This window comes from Rhipicephalus sanguineus, chromosome 6, assembly GCF_013339695.2.
Source record: "Rhipicephalus sanguineus isolate Rsan-2018 chromosome 6, BIME_Rsan_1.4, whole genome shotgun sequence".
Lineage (NCBI taxonomy): Eukaryota > Metazoa > Arthropoda > Arachnida > Ixodida > Ixodidae > Rhipicephalus > Rhipicephalus sanguineus.
Window position 1 is genome coordinate 173,626,366 of NC_051181.1, and position 23,661 is coordinate 173,650,026.

Consider the following 23,661-nt stretch of genomic DNA (forward strand, 5'->3'; position numbering starts at 1 on the left):
CTGTGTGCACATCGTGTGCTTAGCAGGCACGTCAACAACACTGGCGTTTAAAGGGTAACTTATGGTGCGACGTAACATCAGCCTTCACATTGAAGTACATACGTCAGTACTTTCGAAACTAAGTGCACTTTGTGGTGCAATCATGGGAATATCATACGTAACTTTCGTTAATGTATTCCTCCGGGGTCGAGCAATGCTTCAAATAGCTTGCTGAATCATAGGAATGCAAATATAATGTTCATTAGACTGCTATAAAAGCAGAGTCAACACTGGAACCACAGATGTTAATCTGATATGACACTTGTATCGTAGGAGTACATATGTAGTGTTTATTGCTTTCTTGTAAAATTAGATAGCCAGCACCACAACCACGACTGATGTTGCACCAACATTACGCCTGCATAGGCTGTTTTTCCAAACCTGTTTATATACCTGGCGTGGCTCTGTGCTAGAATGCCTGATTGCCACATAGAATGCTTGGGTTTGATTCCTGCTGGGATCCTAATTGTTATTCTTTTCATTCGTCAGGTCAACACTGCCGTTGTCGGTTTTAAATTATGAATGCGTGTTCTCGCTGTTCCTGGGTAGATATAAACTGTCAGTCACTTGTGGTGCATATGCGTACACCGCGGCCCGCGGTAAACGGGTATGTGCCACATGTGTCCGTAGGAAAGGGTATGACTATGTACGCGACAGGATTTTCACATTATTCATGTCATGACCTGACAATGATATTCGTCAAGTCCTCTTACCCTCCCATGCCAAAATTGGCATGGGAGGGTAAGAGGACTTGACAAATATGTATATATATAAAAGGAAGTCAGAGTGAAAGACATAACATTTATTCAGGCTTTCGGCCAGGGACCGGCCGAAAGCTCAGAATAAATGTTGTTACATTTTTCAGTGTGACTTCCTCTTATATATTTTAACTGATAGCCAGGAATATTCTCTTGAAAAAAAAGAATATATATATATATATATATATATATATATATATATATATATATATATATATATATTATGGGAACTGCTTTATTCGAGTCTAGCTCGAGCTGTTCTACAATGATTATATATAGAGATGAGGGAGTCGCACAAATGATGATGATATTGTCACGGGGTCGTGACATCGACGAAGGCAGCAGTCGGCGTGTCCAAGATGAAACTCTTTATTTGGCCAAACTTGTGGCCAGGAAACAGAAAGTAAAACTACAGCAATACACGCTGTACACTGATAGCAGCGAACAGAGCGTCGGCCGTTGCTGAACTGCTCTGCGGTGAGGCGCGTCGGCATTTATACATGCGGCATCGAACATTCAAGCCTTATGGCTGGTGGCTGCGTTAGTTCGAGAATAATCTCAACTGTTCGCGTTTGCGCGCTCAAGCCTTTAAGAGGATTCTAAGATAATCTGGAAGGTTCGTAGACATTAGGGCATGGCTTGCGCAAGGTGGTGGCTACGCGTGCAATGGACTAGTTAGATAAAAATGACAAAAAGAAGCGCACGTGGCATTGCCCCCCTCTGAAAAAGCATCATCCTGATGCTCGTAACAGATCATGGAAGGGGGAAAAATGTGCACGCACAAATAAAATACAATTATAAAGGAAAAAGCAGTCCTAAGGTTCGCTAACACGTATAAAATGGCTTAAGGCGCACGACATGGATGACTTCAGGTCATGCACTGTGCCGCTTAGAGTTCGTGATGCCGTCTGGGATGACCTCGTAGTCTAGAGCGCCGAGACATCAAACAGCCTTGTATGGCCCGAAGTATCTCCGAAGAAGTTTTTTACTAAGTCCATGTCGACGTATCAGCATTCAGACCCTAACACGGTCACTGGGCTGGTATTCCACGAAGCGTCGTCGAAGATTGTAATGGTGGCTGTCGGTCGTCTGCTGATTCTTGATGCGTAGGCAGGCAAGTTGTCGGGCTTCTTCGGCACGCTGTAGCTAGACAGTCACGTCGAGGTTTTCTTCATCGGTGACGTTTGGTAGCATGGCGTCGAGCGTAGTTGCCGGGCTCCTTCCATATGCCAACTTCTGTGGCGTCATCTGCATCGGGAATGGCCCCAGTAAGTCCATACCGTATTTGCCGGAACGGTCGGCGAGGTGCTTCAATGGGCTGCAGAAGTCCTTCTGGCCTTGTTGGCGGCGTCCTGCATCACTGGCGGTCCCGGCATGTCCTCACGTAGCGAGCGATATTGGCAGTAAAGCATGGCTAGTAGTACTTTTCTTGTATCCTCGCGAGTGCGAGTATGCGGGGAAAGCCGAGGTGGCCAGCCATCGGGTCATCGTGCAGGGCCTGCAGAACTTCTGGTCGCAGTGCCGAAAGTACAACGATAAGGTAGATGGCCCGGGCCGGAGAGAAGTTCTTCTTTACGAGGACGTCGTTTTTCAAGAAAATTGAGGCCAATCCTCACCTGAATACTTTCGGAACAATGGCGGTCCTGCCCTCGAAGTATTCCACAAGGCCCCTGAGTTCCGGGTCGGCTTGCTGTCATTCAGCGAAGTCGTTGGCACTTATGATTCCCAAGAAGGCAGTCATCATCGTGAGCGTCCTGTGGCGGTGCGTCGACAGGGGTGCGAGACGGGCATTCGGCGTCGGAGTGTTTTCTTCCAGACTTGTAAACGATGGTAACGTCAAATTCTTGAAGTCTTAGGCTCCACCGTGTGAGGCGACCTGAAGGGCCCTTCAGTGCTAGCCAACACAAGGCGTGATGGTTGCTCAGAACCTTGAAGGGCCTGCCGTAGAGGTAGGGGCGAAACTTGGATGTAGCCCAGATGATGGCAAGGCACTCCTTTACTGTTGTAGAATAGTTGGCTTCAGCCTTGAATAGCGACCGGCTAGCATAGCTGATAACCCTTTCCAGTACGTCGGTCCTCTGCACAAGGACGGCGCCGAGTCCTATGCTGCTTGCATCGGTGTGGATTTTCCGCATTGGCGTATTCGTCAAAATGCGCAAGTATCGCAGGGGGCGTCTGCAGGCGTCGTTCCAGTTCCTGAAATACCTCGACTTGCGCTATTTCCCACTTGAATTCGACGTCGCTCTTCGTGAGGCGAGTTAGGGTTTCGGCGATGCGTGAACATTTCTTGACGGAGCGTCTGTAATAGCCGCACAAGATGAGAAATCAGCGTACGCCCTTTTTGTCTGTGGGCGGCGGGAAGGCAGCAATGGCAGCGGTTTTCCGTGGGTCTGGGCGAACTCCAGACCTGCTAATGACATGGCCCAAGAACAAGAATTCATCATACGCGAAGCAGCATTTTTCTGGCTTTAGGGTGAGTCCGGAGGTCTTGGTTGCTTGAAGTACAGCTTCAAGGCGCCGGAGATGTTCGTTGAAGTTTGAGGCAAACACAACGATGTCGTCCAAGTACACAAGGCACGCCTGCCACTTCAAGCCAGCCAGCATGGTGTCCATAATGCGCTGGAACGTCGCAAGTGCCGAGCAAAGACCAAAGGGCATTACCTTGAACTTGAACAGGCCGTCTGGTGTTATAAAGGCACTCTTTTCTCGGTCCCTCTCATCGACTTCGATTTTCCAGTAGCCGGTCTTGAGGTCCATCGACGAAAAGTACTTCGCATTGTGGAGTTGATCCAGGGGGTTGTCTATCCGTGGGAGAGGGTACACATCCTTCTTTGTGATTTTGTTCAGGCGACGATAATCGATGCAGAAACATAGGGTCCCATCCTTCTTCTTCAATAACACCACGGGAGATGCCCACGAACTCTTGGACGGCTGGATGGTGTTGTCGCGTAGCATTTTGTCGACTTGTTTCTCCTGTTCCCGCGTCGAAACCCAGTAGGGGCTCTGACGGAGTGGTCGAGCATTTTCTTCTGTTATAATGCTGTGCTTAGCAAGCGGCGTTTGTCGGACACACGACGACGATGAGAAACAGTCCTTGTATTCCTGCAGAAGGCAACAAAGCTGTTGCTGTGAAAGCGGAAAGACTTGGGTTTGCGTCGAAGGATGGCTCAGGCATTGGGGTCATTGTTGTAGCTTCATCAGAATCTGAAAAGGCATACACATTAGTGACAGCCAAGATTTCTTCGATGTACGCAATTGTTGTGCCCCTGCTCACGTGTCTGTATTCTTGGGTGAAGTTCGTTAGCATCACGCTTCCTTTTCCTTCATGCAACTGAGCAATGCCTCTTGCGACGCAAATGTCACGGTCTAGCAGCAAACGCTGATTGCTCTCAATGACACCTTCGATGTCTTCAGCCTTTATGGTGCCGACGGGAATTCTGATGCTGGATCTAGGCGGAATGGTGACTTGATCCTCGAGCACGTTTAGGGCATGTTGACATGGGTTCGTATCTGGCGGTGTCGCTTTGTCCGACGATAGTTATCGACTTGGTTCTTAAGTCGATGACGGTGCCGTGATGGTTTAAGAACTCCATGCCAAGTATGGCATACCTGGAGTAATGTTGCAAGATTACGAAGCTCGCAGGGTAAATGCGAGCAATTATTGATGGTGACTCTTGCTGTGCAGACTCCAGATGGCGTTATTAGATGGCCGCCAGCGGTCCAAATTTCGGGGCCTTCCCAAGCAGTCCTAACTATCTTTAACTTTGCAGCGAACGGCCTGCTGATGACGGAATAGTCAGCTCCAGTCTCGACGAGAGCAGTGACGTTGTGGCCATCGATGAAAACGTTGAGGTCGCTTGTTCGTCACCTAGCGTTGCGATTAGGTCGCAGCGTCGGAACACGGCTACATCGGCTTGTGCCGCTGCTTCGATGTTGCGTCGTCAGGTCCTCTTCGGGCCGCAATGTTTCGACGTCAGGGCTCCATTCGGCTTGAGGCATGCTCTTTAGATTTCGTTGCAGTGTCGTCGGCGGCGGCAGAGGATCTTCGGTATTTCGTCGTACAGCAACCGCACCTCCATCGGTTGCTGCCCTTAGTTTTTTGGATACGGGCTAGGTGACCGACCTCGGGTTGGGCAAGTGTATAGTCGGCGTTGGGGAGAGATGTAGCGGCCTGGCAACGGCGATCGGGAAGGTCCTCGGGGGGTCCATTGCGCTCCTGCGAGGTAGTCGGCGATGTCGCGTGGTCGTTCACATCGCTCTGGACACAGCGTGTTGACTGTGAAGCCGTGTAGTCCCATCTGGCGGTATTGGCAACAACGGTAGGTATGGCCGGCTTCCCCGCAGTGGTAGCAGAGCGGGCGGTAGTCAGGGGCGCGCCATACGTCGGTCTTCCTAGGTGTGTAGCGCTGGCTGACAGGCGGACACTAGGGCGTCGGTTGCGGCGGTGGCGTCTGGCGACGGTACTGCGGCGGTTTAGCGTCTTGGCGTAGGGGAGCAGCATGAAGGCGGGCTGCAGCAGCATAGCTCATAGCTTGCGGCTGTGGCTCTGCTAGCTGAGGAGCGCCCAGCGATTGTTGGATCTTCTGGCGCATGATGTCAGCGATGGAATCCACCTGAGGTTGCGATGAAGGTAGAATTTTTCGCAGCTCCTCTTGTACGATTGCTCTAATCGTCTCACTCAGGTCGGCGGTTCCTAGCACTTGAACTTCAGCATAGCTTGCGGCCAAGAAGCTGCGGTTGTATTGCCGTGTTCGCCTCTCACGTGTTTTCTCGATTGTCAAAGCCTTCGAAGCAAATTCAGCGACCGTCTTCGGTGAGTTCATTATTAATCCAGCGAAGAGTTCTTGTTTTACACCCCGCATGAGGAACCTGACTTTCTTCTCTTCGGGCATACTTGGGTCGGCGTGTCTAAACAGGCGATTCATTTCTTCCGTATAAATGGCAATGTTTTCATTGGGCAGCAGCACACGGGTCTCCAGCATAGCTGCAGCCCGTTCCTTGTGGACCACACTCGTGAACTCGCTTAGGAACGTCGTCCGAAAGAGATCCCAGGTTTGTAGCCCAGATTCTCTGTTCTCGAATCACGTCTTCGCGGCGTCTTCTAGGTAGAAGTAGACGTGATGCAGTTTTTCTTCGGAGTCCCAGTTGTTGAAGGTGGCGACTCGGTCGTATGCCTCCAGCCAACTTTCTGGGTCTTCAATCGATGATCCACAGAAAGTCGGCGGCTTCCCGGGCTGATTCATGGCGACTCGTTGAGGTGACACGGCAGCCATCATGGTGCCTGTCGTCTTCGTCGTCGTGGTCTTGATCTTGTTGGTTAGGGGTCCGTATTCTGGTGGGAGACCTTGCTGCCTGCGGCTGGCTTGCTAGTTGGTATCAATGTCCCCTTGACGGTGTGGGCTTGGCTCACGGCTGGAGGGGGGCATTCAGTACATGGACTGGGAAGCACCTCCACCAGATGTCACGAGGTTGTGATGTCGACGAAGGCAGCAGTCGGCGTGTTCAAGATGAAACTCTTTATTTGGCCGAACTTGTGGCCGGGAAACGGAAAGAAAAACTACAGCTATACACACTGTACACTGATAGTGGCGAACAGAGCCTCGGCCGTCGATGAACTGCTCCGCGGTTAGGCACCTCGGCATTTATACGTGCAGCATCGAACATTTGAGCCTTATCGCTGGTGGCCGCGTTAGTTCAAGAATAATCTCAACTAAAAAGAGACAGGGCGTGCAAACACGGACACAAGAAATAGGTCAGGACACCACAAAGCATGACATAATTTATTTTTCTGACTAGACCCAACTCTTACAGCAGCGTAAGCATGAGCATGAATTATATGAATTTTGAATGCCACACATTGTGATCTGTATGAGTGCAGCTATGGAACGAAGATGACTTCAGCATATATTTGTGGTAAGGTTTCAAGTTAGATCAAGACGCAGAAGTTTGAAGTCTGACGGAAGCCCGTCTGGTTGGGATGATACGTGGTGACGTTGGAAAACCCGAGGCACTCAGCCGACTAAAGCAAAAAATCACACACACACATACACACACACACGCGCGCGCGCACGCATACACACGCTGGCACACACACACACGCATGCGCAAGCACACACACATACACGTGCGCGCGAGCTCGCGCGCACACACACACGCACGCGCGAGCAAACACACACACACACACGCGCGAGCACACATGCGAGCACAGACGCGCACGAGCACACACACACACACGCACGCGCACCCACGCGAGCAAACACACACATGCGCGTGAGCACACACACACACAAGAGCACACACACGCGCCCGCGCAAACACACACACGCACGAGCACACTCGCGAGCAAACACACACACACACGTACGCAAGCACACACACACAAGGACGCGTCGGCTCCCACACAGGAGCCTTGTTTACAAGTAAAATGAGAGCCGGCAGATCCCACGCATTGTGGGAATCGATGTAATGCGAAGCAGCCAGCAAAGAGCTGCATACATCATCTTGTATGTCATTGAGGAAAATGCGTGTCATGGTTTTCATGTTAACTCCTATTATTTATGTTCGTCACACAGTAACATCGCGCAATACCAACTTCGGGGTCGATCAAGCTAGAGAAACGGCCGCCAGCGCCCCATGAGCGTGGCACGCAAGTCATGCTGTACATGACATACGTGTCATGACTTTCATGTTAACTCGTGTTATTTATGTTCATTACACGTTCACGTCGCAAGATACCAATTTTGGTGTATATAAAGCTAGCGAAACGGCACCCAGCGCACCATGAGCGTGGCACGTAAGTCATGCTGTGCATGACATGCGTGTCATGATTTTCATGTTAACTCGTGTTATTTATGTTCGTCACACAGTCACGTCGCAAGATACCAATTTTGGTGTATATCAAACTAGCGAAACGGCCGCCAGCGCACCATGAGCGTAGCATGTAAATCATGCTGTACATGACAGGCGTGTCATGATTTTCATGTTATGACTTGTCATTTATGTTCGTTATACAGTCATGTTACGCCATACCAATTTTGGTGCACACTCGATGAACCAAGCGACCAGGAGAGCACAAAGTCGTAGGCGACTAGATAGATAGATAGATAGATAGATAGATAGATAGATAGATACACTCAAAGTCACAGAAGTTCACTAAGAAATGCTTCGCATTTAAAAGAGACAGGGCGTGCAAACACGGACACAAGAAATAGGTCAGGACACCACAAACGCTGACTAATAACTGAGAAGACGCACAACGGCTGAAAAGAAAGAAGGCACGAAAACTTATCTGCGCATGCCCATGCAACAGGCGAACTTATCAATCTGGCACGCGTGGCGGTCTACGTGGAAGATAACTGTTAAGGCATTTGATTTCATCTTTATGCAAGTTAATCGACGGTTGGCTCACGCGTGCGCTACCACTATTCTCTATATGCCATGCTTCAGTCATCAGGCGCGTTTCTTCATTTTCTATGCTGGTACAGCACTGCGCATTCATCGAATTTTGCCGTGCACTTACAGTCTCGACAATGTAAAGATAGATTAGAAGGTGAGCCTCCTGTTAGCGATCTCTTATGTTCCAACAATCTCTGGTTAATGCATCGGCCCGTCTGTCCTACGTAGAAGCGGCCGCAGCTGAAAGGGACCTTATACACCACACTCGTACGGCAATCAGTGAATTTGTTGGTGTGTTTTACGAAACAAATATCGGTCCGCTTCTTGTCTTTTACTCGCTCATTCTTTCTCTGCACAGCGGCACAAATCTTACCTAGCTTATTGGCAGCCGTGAAAACAACATTAACGCCGTATCTACTTCCTACTTTCTTTAGCCTATGAGATATGCAATGAATGTACGGTATACCTACGACACGTTTCTTCCTATCGCTTTCTGCAACCATGCTCGGACTTAACACAATAGACTTCTTTAAACGTTCAGCGACCGTGGCCACTGCATCATGAGGATACCCTACATCTAAAAGACGCGTAACTTGTGCGCTAAAGCTATCTTACATTTTGTGCTCACACGATTTGGTAAGGGCTGACTTAAGGCAAGACATGGCGATGCCGTTTTTTTACAACCTTCGAGTGCTTCGACGAAAAATTTAACAGCGGTTTCGAAGATCTAGGAGAATACTGCCAGCACACGTGGTTCTTCTGGAACGTTAAGGAAATGTCTAGAAATTGTATTCCATTATTCTGAGGCACCTCTTTTGTTACTTTTGAAAAAGTTACCACCTTTTCAAAGTCCTCACCACTGCAAAAAATCAAGTAATCGTCCACATAACGAAAAACCTTAATAACCGAATTACCTAAGGCGCCTTCCAAAAGGCTGTCAATCTTGCTAAGGTATAAATCACTAAGAACCGGAGCAACCTTAGAACCAATACATATCCCTGATTTCTGCACATAAACGCCTTCCTTCCAACCTACCAGCGTCGACTTTAAATACATGGAAAGGATTTCTAGAAATGCCCCAGTAGAAACACCACATTTATCGGTGAAAACCGTCTGATGCCCTTGTTCGTTAATACATTCATTAACACATTTTAACAAGTCCTTATGCGGCAAAGAATAATACAGGTCTTCAATATCCATACTAAAAGCTTTACAACAGCCGGGGTTCTCCTCTGAGAGGAACTGAACTAGCACCTGAGAATTACGCATACGAAAAGGGTCTGAAAAATTCAAAGAGGTTAAGCAGTTCTGCAAATAACTAGATACGGCGACTTGCCAGGTGCCTTGCTCTGAAACGATTGCTCGAAACGGAATCTCGTTCTTGTGTGTTTTGGCTGAAAAAAACAATTCTAAAGTAAGTGATTTAGCCTTCTTGACATTACAAGCTATTCTCTCAAGATTATGTCTTAACAGAAGGTCGACAGCACGTTGCCTAACTACCGATGGCTTAAGTTTTACCGTCCTAAAATTCTTTTCTATGGCTGTTAATGCTTTTTAATGAATACGTACCAACTAGCTCAGCTCTCTGTTATTCTAACAATCTCAACTGTTCTCGTTTGTGCGCTCAAGCCTATAAGAAGATTCTAAGATAATCTGGAAGGTTCCTAGACATTAGGGCTTGGCTTGCGCAAGGTGGCAGCTATGCGTGCAACGGACTAGTTAGATAAAAATGACAAAAAGAAGCGCGCATGGCAATATGTCAAAATGACAAAGAAGAGTTACTGATTTGCTGTGCTCTCACTAATTCCCCCTCGCGCTAGAAGCGGCCGCCTGGCCGTGTGACAGTATTAGGTAATGCATCGGGTATACACTGAAGTAACGTAGCTGACACAGGTCAGAACCACAAGTAAAACAAGGTTTATTCCAAAGACCTGCGATCGTCGTCTTCCTCCGTCTACTCAGACCTATGTGCACGCGCCGTGCAGATGCGCTCAGCCGCAGTTCTGCAATTGGCGCGATACAACACTTCCTTCCCCTAGAGTGTCTGGTGAGAAATTGCGCTTCTTTCTAAAACCTGTCCGGAACTCTTCTTTTGCGAGTTGAACGTCTGGGTAGGACAGGGTCTTCCACAGCGCTTGCAGGCTGGTCTGTACCCGCCCCTTCGTCTGTTTGTGCGCCGGATTCCTTTGCGGGTAGTTGTTGTGGCAGCGAACCTTCATCACCGATGTTCGTTTCGCTCTCCCTTGAATGGGTCACAGAGGCTTCTTGCTGCGCTTGCTGAGCTTCCTGAAGTCGCACTTGGTCGACATGTCGTCGCTGTTCTCCTTCTTCCGTATCAACAGTAAGCAGCCGACCCCCGCTGGCTGCCGTCACCGTACCAGGCAGCCATCTCTGTCCACTGCGGTTATACTGTCGTGACCAAACTCGTGTTCCAGGAAGAATCAACCGGGAAGGTGGTGCTGCAGCCTTGACTGTCTCTTTTGTGTCCTCTCGCACCGGGAAATGAGCACTTAGTCTGGTTCTTGGTTGGGCACCTAGCAACATCTCTGCGGGCGATTTGCCATCCTTTACCAGCGTTACCCTGTACCAAAGCAAGAATTTAGCAAGCCGACATTTCAGTGACCCTACTTTGTTCTTCTTTAGTGCTTCCTTGACAGTGCGCACTGCCCGCTCTGCTGCGCCGTTCGACTGCGGATAATAAGGGGCAGTTGTCACGTGACGGACATGGTTATCCCGAAAGAAGGTCTTTGTCACCACACTGGTGAATTGGGGCCCATTATCGGACACCACTGTGTGAGGCAAGCCGAAACGAGTGAAAATACTCCGAAGAACTTCCACTGTGGTGTCAGCCGTCGCTGTTTTGAGTGGGACTGCCTCTATCCATTTCGTACCTGCGTCCACCAGCACAAGGATCATGTGACCTTCCACAGGACTAGCAACGTCGACATGCAGCCGAGACCAACGCTTGTCAGTTTCAGGCCAACTTGAAGGAACCTGAGCCGCAGGTAGTGGCATACACTGCACACAGTGCGGACAACATTTTACCAGACTCTCTATATCGTGGTCCAGAGCCGGATACCAAAACAACGCGCGTGCAAGGCTCTTCATTGCCGTGATGCCCGGATGGCTTTCGTGTAATTCTTCCAACATGAAAGAACGCGCTCTCTCTGGCAAAATGACACGATGACCCCAATAAACTAATCCGTTGCTCACTGTCAGCTCATCCTTACGAGTGAAGAAAGGACGGAAACACTGTTGTCCCGCACTCAGTTCTCCTGGCCAACCCCGCATAATCCATGTCATTACTTGACAAAGCACTCTATCTTCAGCGGTGTTCTCTGCTAGCTTCTGGGGACACAGAGCAAACTCGTTAAAAGCTTGCGCGTGCAGCACATATTCTACCGAAGAGCTTTCTGTTGCGCTTTCTTGATTAGTCAGAGGTAAGCGGCTCAAAGCATTGGCGTTACCATTCAGCTGTCCTTTCCGATATTCGAGCTCATACTGATACGCTGACAAAAGTAATGCCCAGCGTTGGATCCTTGCCGCTGCCATTTGTGGAATGGGCTTGTCCTGATGAAAAAGCCCGGTCAATGGCTTGTGATCAGTGACCAGCGTAAACCGGTTGCCAAAAAGATAATCTCGAAACTTGGTCACACTGAAAACTAAGGCAAGCCCTTCCTTTTCCAACTGCGAGTAGTTTTTCTCTGCAGCAGTCAATGTTCTCGATCGAAAACCTATCGGATAATCTTTGCCGTTGATGCGATGAGACAGCACAGCACCCAAACCATACATGGAAGCATCACATTCAAGCCTAAGTGGCTTACAAGGATCATAATGAATTAGAAAGTTTGCCTTTTTCATAGCCTTCTTCGCTTCTTGAAATGCGCTTTCTTGCGCCTGGCCCCATTTCCAGGCAACTCCCTTCGTCAGCAATGCGTACAGTGGCGCTAGCATGGTTGAGAGGTTAGGCAAGAATTTGGAGTAATACGTGATTAAGCCCAGAAAATTTCAACTGGCTCACCGAAGTTGGCGATGGTGCACCTAGTATGGCGCCGAGATTGTCTTGCAAAGGATGCAGGCCTTTTTCGTCGATGCGGTGGCCCAGAAATGTCACTTGCTTTTCTCGGAATCTGCATTTGGTTTTATTCAGCTTCAGGCCGCTGTCCTGCAGTCGTTGGAACACTTGTCGCAATACCGACATATCGTGCTTCTTTTCCGTGACAATAATGTCATCTAGGTAGACTTCCACCCCTGGCAGACCTCGGAGGACCGATTCCATGCGTCTTTGGAACAGAGCTGGGGCTGAAGCGATTCCAAAAGCGAGGCTATTGTAACAGTAGAGTCCCTTATGCGTGTTCAGCACTGCGATCCTTTTAGCTTCGGCGTCTAGAGGAAGCTGGTTGTATGCGTTACGTAGGTCCAACGTACTAAAGACTTCACCTCCAGCAAGCGCTGCAAAGATATCGTCAACTTTCGGCAGAGGATACTGTTCCAAGTAAGTAGCCGGATTCACCGTTAACTTGAAGTCCCCGCAGAGTCTTATGTCACCGTTCTTTTTCGCCACGGGGACTACCGGCGTTGCCTATTCAGAGACGCTGATCTGGGAAAGCACTCCTTCTTCCACCAGGCGATCAATCTCTGCTGAGACTTGGGCACGCATTGCATAAGGCACGGTCCGTGCTTTGCAAAAACGAGGCCGAGCACCTTTCTTGATGTGTAGCTTAACGGGAGGCCCTTCACAGCAACCCAGTTTGTTGTCAAACAGCTGCGAAAATTCGTCCAGTAGGGCTTTCAACTGCGCATTCTGTTGAACAAAGTTTACACACGCAGCGCTGTTGGCGTCCAAAAGAGACACGCCGGCCTTGCAAAATTCCTCGATTGTACGCCGGCCGCAGAGGAGTGGTCCTTGACAGCCCACCACCACTAACGTACTGGTCACAGTTACTGTCCCAGACTTCACGTCCATGGTTAACTTGCCAATGACGGGCAGGGGTCCAAGAAAGCATGATAGCCGCAGGGCAGTTTTTGCGAGAGCTGGCCACCGCCTTCTGTGTCTCTCGTATACACTCACTGGAATCACACTCACCGGTGAGCCCGTGTCGATTATCATGCTCAGTTCCTGCCCTCCCCACGTCAAAACCTTCTCGAGAGGCCGCGAGACGTCCCTGTCGGTCGCACTGTGTGCCACCAAGGCAAGCATAAATTCTTCGCTCTCACTTTCATCTTCTTCCACGACATATGCACCTGACGTCCGGGAACGACTCCTGAGGCATACCCTGGCCAAGTGACCTTTCCTCCCGCACATACGGCGTTTGGTGTTTCGATGGCGGCACACGTTGGAATCATGCGGCCCGTCGCAACGTTCGCACAGTGGGCGACTGCTTTCCAGGTTGCTGCTCGGCGCCCGGGACTCACGTCGTCGTAGTCGCAGCAGGGCGTTCATGGTAGCACTTCCGTTGCCCACGCCAGTCTCCCGCATGTCACGGACGTCTTCTTGTGCCTTCTCGGAAGCCCTGGCGAAGTCCTCGGCCTCTTTCAAGGTCAGCGTAGCTCGCGTCAACAAAGAACGCCGTGCGTCGTTGTCCCGGATACCGCAAACGATGCGATCTCATAACATACGGTCCATCATACTACCGAAGTTGCAGCTTTCGGCTAGCCTCCTGACTTCCGCGATGAAATCTCGCACACTCTCGCCTTCCTTTTGCTTCTGCATGAAAAACGCATAACTGGCTGCAATTTCATTAGCTTGCGGGTTGTACTGATCTTCCAAACATTCCACAACCTGGTCGTAGCTTAAGGTGTTGACCGGGGTGCTTGGATTGCGTTCTTGTAATATCCGTACAACGCTGTCGCTCAGCGAAGAAATCAGCAAGGCGCGGCGCTTCCTGGGATCCGTTACTTCATGTCCTCGAAGAAGGCTTCAAGACGTATGCGGTACGTACCCCAGCTTCCCGCTGCTCCATCGAAAGCTGGTGGGCGAGATCCCATGTCTTCTGGTCATCCGCCTTCAGCCGAAGATTATACCGGAGTAATGTTCCATCTTCGTCGCCACTGAAGTAACGTAGCTGACACAGGCCAGAACCACAAGTAAAACAAGGTTTATTCCAAAGACCTGCGATCGTCGTCTTCCTCCGTCTACTCAGACCTATGTGCACGCACCGTGCAGATGCGCTCAGCCGCAGTTCCGCAATTGGCGCGATACAGGATACACGATTTTATTTTCGATTCACGGGCGCCACCATCTTGGACTGATAAGCGATTGTTTTGCCGGTTTTCCCACGCCGTAATATGAAATGACCATGGTCATTAAACGTTGAATCTACCGGCTCAAGCGTTTTCGTTGGTGCTAGTTCACCGTAGCACTGTTTGTTTATTTGACACGGATACAAAACTGCAATGTTATCAGTCCAAGATGGAGGCGCTTGAGCGCATCTGGAAAATTGTGTATACGGCTTTAAACGAGAAACATGCACTATTTCTGTCCCCCGGCAACAGTGATTGGAAGGAGTTGTAAGAGGTGAGACACGGTAATTAACTGGGGAGGTTTGCTCAACAACCGTGTAAGGTCCAAGAAAGCACCTCATGAATTTTGCACATAAGCCAAGAACACGCACTGGAGTCCATAGAAGAACTTCGTCTCCAGAGGAAAAAGTCAACAGCATGGTGAGTCAAGTCATAGTGACACTTACGAGCTTCCTGGGAGATGCCGGTGTTAATTCGGGCCAGATGACGGCAGTGTGAGAGGCAAGACAAAAATAATTCTGATAAAGGACCTGTGGAGGGTGCTGGAGCTGAAAGGAACGAGACGTCCTGAGCAAAATTCGGCGAGCGGCCGTGGACTAGGAAAAAGAGAGAAAAGCCGGTGGTGCGTTGTGTAGCCGTGTTATGAGCGAACGTATAGAACGACAGGATTGCGTCCCATTTTGAGTGGTCGGGGTGGGTGTACATTGCAATCGTATCAGAGAGGGTGCGATGAAAGCGTTCTGTCAAGCCATTGGTCTGCGGATGGTAAGCAGAAGTTGTATTGTGAATGGTGTTGGTGGCGTGCAGAACCTCAGCAAGAACAGAAGAAAGGAAGACCTTGCTGTGGTTGCTGAACAGAACGCGTGGAGCTCCATGGCATAAAAATATGTTACACAGAAAAAAAACGGTGATTTCAGTGGCAGCCTCAGATTGTAACGAGGCTGTTTCCACGTAGCGGGTTAGATGGTCAACAGCCATCACAATCCAACGATTACAGGGGCGTAGCCAAGGGTGGGGGGGGGGGGGGGGGGGGGGGAGTTGGAGTTGGGGGGGGTTCAAACCCCCCCAAAATTTTTCAATTTTGCTTGCGTATATATAGATGCACACATACAAACTCGCGCAGCAACGTACATAAAGTATGGTTAAACCACCCCCCCGAAAAAAATTTCTGGCTACGCCCCTGAACGATTCCCATTAGATGTCACAGGAAGGGGGCCGTACAAGTCTATCCTGACGACTTCGAAAGGCAAAGTGGGACAAGGAAGAGGTTGCAGGAGGCCAGAAGGAGCAGTCGTGGGTCGTTTGCGGCTTTGACAATGGACAAAGAAGCAACATATTTGGCAATGGCTGAAGAGAGGCCAGGCCAGGTGCAGTGACTTCGTATTTTGTCATAGGTTTATGATAGCCTTGGTGACCGGTTCTGGGATCATCGTGAAATGCGTGAAGAACCTCACATTGTAGAGAACGTGGTATGATTGGAACCCATTTGTTGCCATCAACATGGTAAACATAGTGTTATGAGGCATTCTGCATGAGCACGCCGTTGGAGACAACCCAGGGACGAAGAGACAAAGAAGAAGCTGGAATGCGGCGCGAGATGCTGGCAGCCATTCGGTGCCACAGCTACTTGTAAATATTGTAATAACCCGCTTCTGTCTCTTCAGTGTATTCCTGATTCCCGTGACATTTGGTGGAGCTGCGGGGTAGAAGAAGCGCTGTACAACGGAGCTCCGCAGTGGTCGTCGACTCGGAGTTTCCATGATGGAAAACGAGACCGATGCCGTCACCACCCCTGCATCGGCTACTACAACGCCTGCACAGGCCACGGCAACGCCTGCACCGGCCACAACACCGCCAACATACGTGCTGACGCATCCGAAGAACCCTGGGACGTTCTGCGGTACGGATGAAGTCGACGTTGAAGATTGGATAGCTGACTATGAACGTACCAGTGCTATCAATCGATATGACCCGACTCTCATGCTGGCCAACGTGCTCTTCTACCTAAAAGGCACGGCAAAGGTATGGTACGAGAACCACGAGGAGGAGATCGGAAGTTGGGACACCTTTAAGCGAAAACTTTGCGACTTATTTGGGAAGCCTATGGGTCGAAAGGCAGCCGCAAAGAAAGAGCTGTCCATCCGTGCTCAGACGACCACCGAACCGTACATATCGTACATTCAGGACGTGCTGGCTCTTTGTCGTAAAGTCGACAGCGACATGTCGGAGTCGGACAAGGTTGGTCACGTCCTGAAGGGAATAGCTGACGACGCGTTCAACCTATTAATGTGTCGGAATTGTGCGACCGTCGACGAAATTATTGAGGAATGCCGGCGTTTTGAACAGGCCAAAAGCCGGCGCATTGCAAAGTCATTCACTCGGCTGCCAAACACCGCTGCGACGTCCTCGTGCGAAGATGGACTGACCTCTCGTCTGCAGTCGTCGCCGGCGTCCGAAATTAAACGAATCGTCCGTCGGGAAATAGAAGCAATTACTCCTGCTCTTCCCATCAACGGCCACGGTGATTCGCAGATGCCCACAGTTTCCCTAGTCCAGTCAATTGTGCGGGAGGAACTCGGCAATTTGGGCTTCTCTGTCTGTGCCGTTGCTCAGTCTCGGACGACTGACTTCCGCTCAAGGTCGCCGCCTCGCAACAGGTCGCCGCCCCAGGAACAACGGTTCTATCCACGCTCGCGTAATCCGGCTGAATGGCGCACTGCAGATGATCGGCCGATCTGCTTCAACTGCAGCCGCATAGGTCACGTCGCACGGTATTGTAACAACCGTTGGTCGTCGCCTTTAAGAACCCGGTATGCCACTGCTAGCCGCGCCGACAGCTACCGCCGTTTCCAGCCTTCTGAGTCGTACACCGATAGCTACCGCCGTTCCCCGCCTTCCGAACCATACAACCTCGATGCCACTGCTACGCCGCACAGCCGCTCACCGTCGCCCCGAGGTCACCAGTCCCGTTCGCCTCCAGCGCGTCGCCCGTCGTCTCCGTCCCCTCTACGACGACGTCCGACCTCGCCGCTCAACCTTCGACAGGGAAACTAAAAGATGCAGCTCTTAGGGGTGATGCTGCATCTTCTAATTCCACCTCAAATCCTCTGCTTGTACTGCCGACACGACGAAATTTGATCGACGTTGACGTTGACGGCGTGACTGTTTCTGCACTTGTTGATACTGGGGCACATATTTCTGTGATGAGTGCTCGACTTCGTCGCCGCCTGAAGAAAGTGCTTACTCCGGCTGCTCTTTGTACTATTCGAGTCGCTGACGGAAGAAGTCCTGCCGTCATAGGAATGTGCACAGCACGCATCACCATAGCCGACCACCAGACATCTGTTTTGTTTGCTGTTCTTGAGCAGTGCCCAAATGACATCATTCTAGGATTGGATTTCCTGTCTACTCATGCCGCCCTCATTGACTGTGCAACCGGCGTTCTTCAACTTGAGCTGCCTCGGCTTGTTGACGTCCAAGCTTCACCGCCACACCATTTGTGCAGTGTAGATTATGTTCGGCTGTCTCCACAAGCCGCCACCTGGGTGGCCTTGACGACATCACCACCTCTTCCCGACGGCGAGTACACGGTGTCTCCTTTAGTTGACGTGCTATTGGACCGAAATGTTGCTGTGCCGCATACCCTCGTGAGCGTTGTCGACAACTGCGTACAGCTCCCGCTCCTAAACTTCAGTACCTCGACCAAAGTTCTACCGCAAGGCATTTCATTGGCTAACGTATCAGCGCTTGATGCATGCGACATCGTGGCATTAGATGCTGAAGATTGCTCGTCCTTTATTACAGCCAGTCCAGCAAGCGCACCGCCCGACGAAATCGCGAGAATGATTGCCCCTGATCTTCAGCCTTGTCAAGCTGCGCAACTCCGCCACGTTCTAATGACCTATAGGGATATCTTCGACTTCGATGACCGCCCTTTAGGTCAAACGTCATTCGTCAGTCATCGAATACATACCGGCGATGCTAGTCCTGTCCGACGGCGACCATATCGTGTGTCCCATTCAGAACGCCAGGTCATACAACGAGAAGTCGACAAGATGCTCTCCAAAGGCGTCATAGAGGCCTCTTCAAGTCCATGGGCGTCACCTGTCGTCTTGGTCAAAAAGAAGGATGGCAGCTGGAGATTTTGCGTCGACTATCGTGCTTTGAACAAGATAACCCGCAAAGACGTATATCCGCTGCCACGAATCGACGACGCCCTCGACTGTCTTCATGGCGCGAGATACTTCTCATCCATAGACCTACGCTCGGGTTACTGGCAGATTTCTGTTGACGACTTAGACCGCGAAAAAACTGCCTTTGTCACTCCGGACGGCCTCTATCAGTTCAAGGTTATGCCTTTTGGGCTGTGCAACGCCCCGGCAACGTTCGAACGTATGATGGACTCCCTCCTTCGTGGCTATAAATGGTCCATCTGTCTTTGCTACCTAGATGATGTCATTGTCTTTTCCCCAACGTTTGAAAGTCATCTAACTCGCCTGTCGACCATTCTAGCTGTTTTTCGTCGAGCGGGGCTTCAGCTAAACTCCAAAAAGTGCAATTTCGGCCGGCAACAAATCACTGTGCTTGGTCATCTTGTAAGTGCCACGGGTGTACAACCTGACCCTGCCAAGATTAGCGCTGTCAAAAACTTCCCTGTGCCCTCTTCTACTAAAGATGTTCGGAGTTTTGTTGGCTTATGCTCCTACTTCCGACGTTTTATACGCAATTTCGCCACCATTGCCCGACCGCTCACCGACCTCCTCAAAAAGGACGTGCCCTTCTCGTGGTGCCAGGACCAAGCGGCTGCGTTCTCGGCGCTGATCAAATTGCTCACTTCACCACCTATACTGGCCCACTTCGACCCATCAGCGACTACTGAAGTTCGCACAGACGCCAGTGGGCATGGAATCGGTGCCGTCCTCGCCCAACACCAGGGGGGCCAAACACGTGTTATTGCGTACGCCAGCCGCCTTCTCTCCACATCTGAGCGCAACTATTCAATCACGGAACGCGAGTGTCTTGCGTTGGTCTGGGCTGTCGCAAAATTTCGTCCCTACTTGTATGGCCGCGAATTCTCAGTTATTACCGACCACCATGCTCTCTGTTGGTTGTCATCGCTCAAGGACCCAACTGGTCGCCTTGGTCGCTGGGCTCTACGGCTCCAAGAGTATTCCTTCGACGTATTCTACAAATCGGGCAGGCTGCATCAAGACGCCGATTGTCTCTCGCGTCATCCGGTGGAACCTGCTAGCCTCGCTGACCATGAGAATGATTCTTGTGTACTCGCCATATCTGATTTGCGCGACATCGGCACAGAACAGCGTCGGGATGAGACCCTCAAGATGCTCATTCAGCAAGTCTCCACGGGACGTTCCGACCCTTCTCTCCGCCGATATGTCCTACACAATGACGTTCTGTATCGCCGCAGCATGAAGCCTGATGGTCCGGAATTCTTGCTAGTTATTCCCCGACACCTGCGTGCAACCATTCTTCAACATCTGCATGATGCCCCGACTGCGGGACACCTGGGCGTTTCACGCACCTATGACCGCGTGCGGCGGCGGTTCTTTTGGCCTGGCCTGTATCGCTCTGTGCGCCGATATATCGCTGCTTGCGAGCTCTGTCAGCGTCGCAAACGTCCTGCTCTTCCTCAGGCTGGCCTGCTGAAACCTATCGACATTCCAGCGGAACCATTCTTCCGCGTCGGCCTCGACTTGCTCGGACCTTTTCCTACGTCCGCATCGGGCAACAAATGGATTGCTGTCGCAACTGACTATGCGACCAGGTACGCCATAACGCGTGCTATGCCAACTAGCTGCGCTACTGACGTGGCGGACTTTCTGCTCAGTGACGTCATTCTTCGGCACGGGGCTCCGCGACAGCTTCTTACGGATCGTGGCCGCTGCTTCCTCGCCAAGGTCATCGACGAAATCCTTCGTAGCTGCTCTACCGAACATCAACTTACTACAGCCTACCATCCGCAGACAAACGGTCTTACCGAGCGCCTCAACCGAACTCTCACGGATATGTTGTCAATGTACGTCTCTACTGACCACCGTGATTGGGACGCAACTCTACCCTACGTTACTTTTGCATACAATTCGTCCCGGCATGACACCGCCGGCTACTCGCCGTTCTTTCTTCTGTACGGCCGCAACCCTACCTTGCCATTCGAGACGCTTCTTCCATCTGATCCCGCCGTACCAACCATGTATGCTCAGGATGTCGCTTCTCGAGCCCGCGTGGCTCGCCGCATCGCTCACGCTAGGCTCTGTGCTTCTCAGGATTCACAAAAAGTGCGCTACGATAATCGGCACCGCGAAGTCGACTACCCTCCTGAATCTCTTGTCCTACTCTGGACGCCGTATCGACGCGAAGGCTTGTGCGAGAAGCTCCTCCCTCGCTACACAGGGCCCTACAAAGTTATCCGCAAGGTCAACGACGTCGACTACCTCATCGCTCCCGTCCTTCCGCGTTCGTCTTCTTCTGCTACACCACCTACTGATGTCGTTCATGTGTCGCGCCTCAAGCACTATTACACTGCCAGTCCTGAATGAGTGAGGCGGCGCCGAGACGGCGCTTTGTCCGCCGGGGGTGATGTTACGAGGCATTCTGCATGAGCACGCCGTTGGAGACAACCCAGGGACGAAGAGACAAAGAAGAAGCTGGAATGCGGCGCGAGATGCTGGCAGCCATTCGGTGCCACAGCTACTTGTAAATATTGTAATAAACCCGCTTCTGTCTCTTCAGTGTATTCCTGATTCCCGTGACAATAGCAATGTAAAACACCACCGTGAAGCTTGAATTGGTTAAGCTGTCGACGAAGTTGGGCATTGGAGGAGCAGAAGAGCCTTCCATGCACTCCAAAATATTGCGGCAGTATGGGTCGATGTGTTGGTGCTATGGGTAAAGCACTTTCAGTGGCAAGAGGCAATGTAGAGATATCATGGCTGGGCAGAGAATAGCGAGATAAAGCATCAGCGTCTTGGTGCTTCTTTCCGGATCTATAGGTGGCGTCGAAATCGTACTCCTGCAAGCGAAGCACCCAGCGACCAAGGCGACCCGATAAGTTCTTTGGCAACGAAAGCCAGCACAGTGCGCTGTGATCAGTAACGACTGTAAAGTGGCGGCCATGGAGATATGGACGAAATTTCTGTACTGCCCAAACAACAGCTAGGCACTCCTGCTCGGTTATGGTGTAATTCTTCTCTGCAGCGGTGAGAGCACGACTAGCATAAGCAATGACTCGTTCTCACGAGGTGTTGTCACGTTGCAGGAGAATGGCACCGCGACCATGACTGCTAGCGTGAGTGTGAAGGCTGGTGGGCGCCCCTGCATCAAAGTGGCACAGTACCGGGTCGGATTTATGGGCTTGCTTCATCGCCAGGAACGCACTTTCGCAGTCTTCGGACCAAATGAAGGGCGCGTTACTTGCAAGGAGTTCATGGAGCGGACACGCAAGCTCTGCGAAGTCACGTATGAAACGCCAGAAGTAAGATGCCAAGCCGAGAAAACTGCGCAGGTCTTTTTGACGCAGCGGACGGGGAAAGTCGAGAACAGCGGCAAGCTTCTCAGGGTCCGGTCGAATTCCTTCTTTGGTGACTAAGTGTCCTAGAACCTTGATTGTCTTGCTTGCGAAGGTGCATCTTTTTGTATTCAGCTGGAGGCCAGCATTTGCAAGGCAAGCTAGGACTTCTTCAAGACGTTGCAGATGCTGCAAGAATGTGGACGAAAAAACAACTGTCTTCGAGATAGCACGAACAGCTTTTTCATTTCAGACCACGCAGTACACTGTCGATCATGCGTTTGAAGGTAGCGGGCACATTACAAAGTCTGAAAGGCATCACATTAAATTCATACAGCCCATCTGGGGTGTAAAAAGCGGTCTTCTCTTTGTCAGATTCGGACATCGGTATTTGCCAGTCGCTGGATCGGAGATCAAGGCTAGAAAAATACTCGGCCCATGTAATGAATTCAGTGAGTCTTTGATCCGTGGCAGGGGGTAAGCACCTTTGTGCATTATTTTGTTCAGCTCACAGTAATCTATGCAAATACGTATTGTTCCGTCTTTCTTCTGTACCAGAACAACTGGGGAGGACCAGGGGCTCGAGGAAGGATGTATGATGTTTCATCAAAGCATGCCTGAGATGTTTTCCTCGATGATCTTGCACTCTGCCAGAGACACGCGATATGGGCGCCGGTGAATAATACGGGAACCGTTGGTCTGAATGCGATGAGTAGTGGCGGTAGTCATGCTGAGGACGGGTGAATTCACGTCGAACAAAGAACAATGTCGATTCAACAGGGCAAGCAAATCTTGTCTCTGGGCAGGTGTTAGGTTCTGGGCTTATGGTTGCCGGCAGAGGTGTGGAAGAGGCATGAAGTGGTGGCATATGTACCCAGCACACCACTTATGAGGAACCGCTTTAATCAAGTCTAGCTCGAGCTGTTTACAATGATGACGATGATCTCGAGATGACAAAAAAATGTCACTGATTTGCTGCACTCACAATATATATAGTATATACATATATGCATACACACACACGCACACACGCACATACAAAATGTAAAAATTTTGGAGAGGGTTTGAACCCTGGCTACCCACCACAGTGGTCTAGTGGTTACGGTGCTCGACTGCTGAAGGACTTGAAGGTCGCAGGATCAAATCCTGGCCGCAGCAGTCGCATTTTCGATGGAGGCAAAAATGCTTGAGGCCTGTGTTTTTAGATTTAGGTGCATGTTAAAGAACTCCAGGTGGTAAAAATTTCCGGAGCCCTCCACTGTGGCGTCCCTCATAATCAATCTTGGTTTTGGGATGTTAAATCCCAACAATTATTATTAACCCTGGCTGTGCCAATGAACCGCAGTACTTGTCTAAAAATATTGTATCTTTGCTGTGTTGGTGCCTCACTTGCACACTTCACTCCTTTTGTTATATGATAAGCTTCAGGTAAGGGTTTTTGTATCTTTGTTCCTCCAAGAAATTTACATAGCATCAAAATCCAGCTTGGATGTAGAGCAGTGTGCTGCTAAATGTGACTGCATTGAGCTTTTTACTCTGAGCGAATATTTTTGCCATCTTCTAATATGAACTGGAAGCAGAAAGACTTTTAGCATAGATGTAGGGAATTTGATAAAATGCAGTTAAACTACATACAACTAGCAGAAAGTGCTACTCCTTTTGAAAAGTAATGAGATTACTTTGAGAACAAGTGTTCATCAC

General features: G+C 50.4%; 1 protein-coding gene across 1 annotated transcript in view; it reads left to right on the forward strand.

The window, feature by feature from the left end:
* The window catches only part of LOC119397066 (probable Dol-P-Man:Man(7)GlcNAc(2)-PP-Dol alpha-1,6-mannosyltransferase), a 67,438-nt gene that overhangs the window by 2,022 nt on the left and 41,755 nt on the right, over positions 1-23,661 (forward strand). The window lies entirely within an intron of this gene.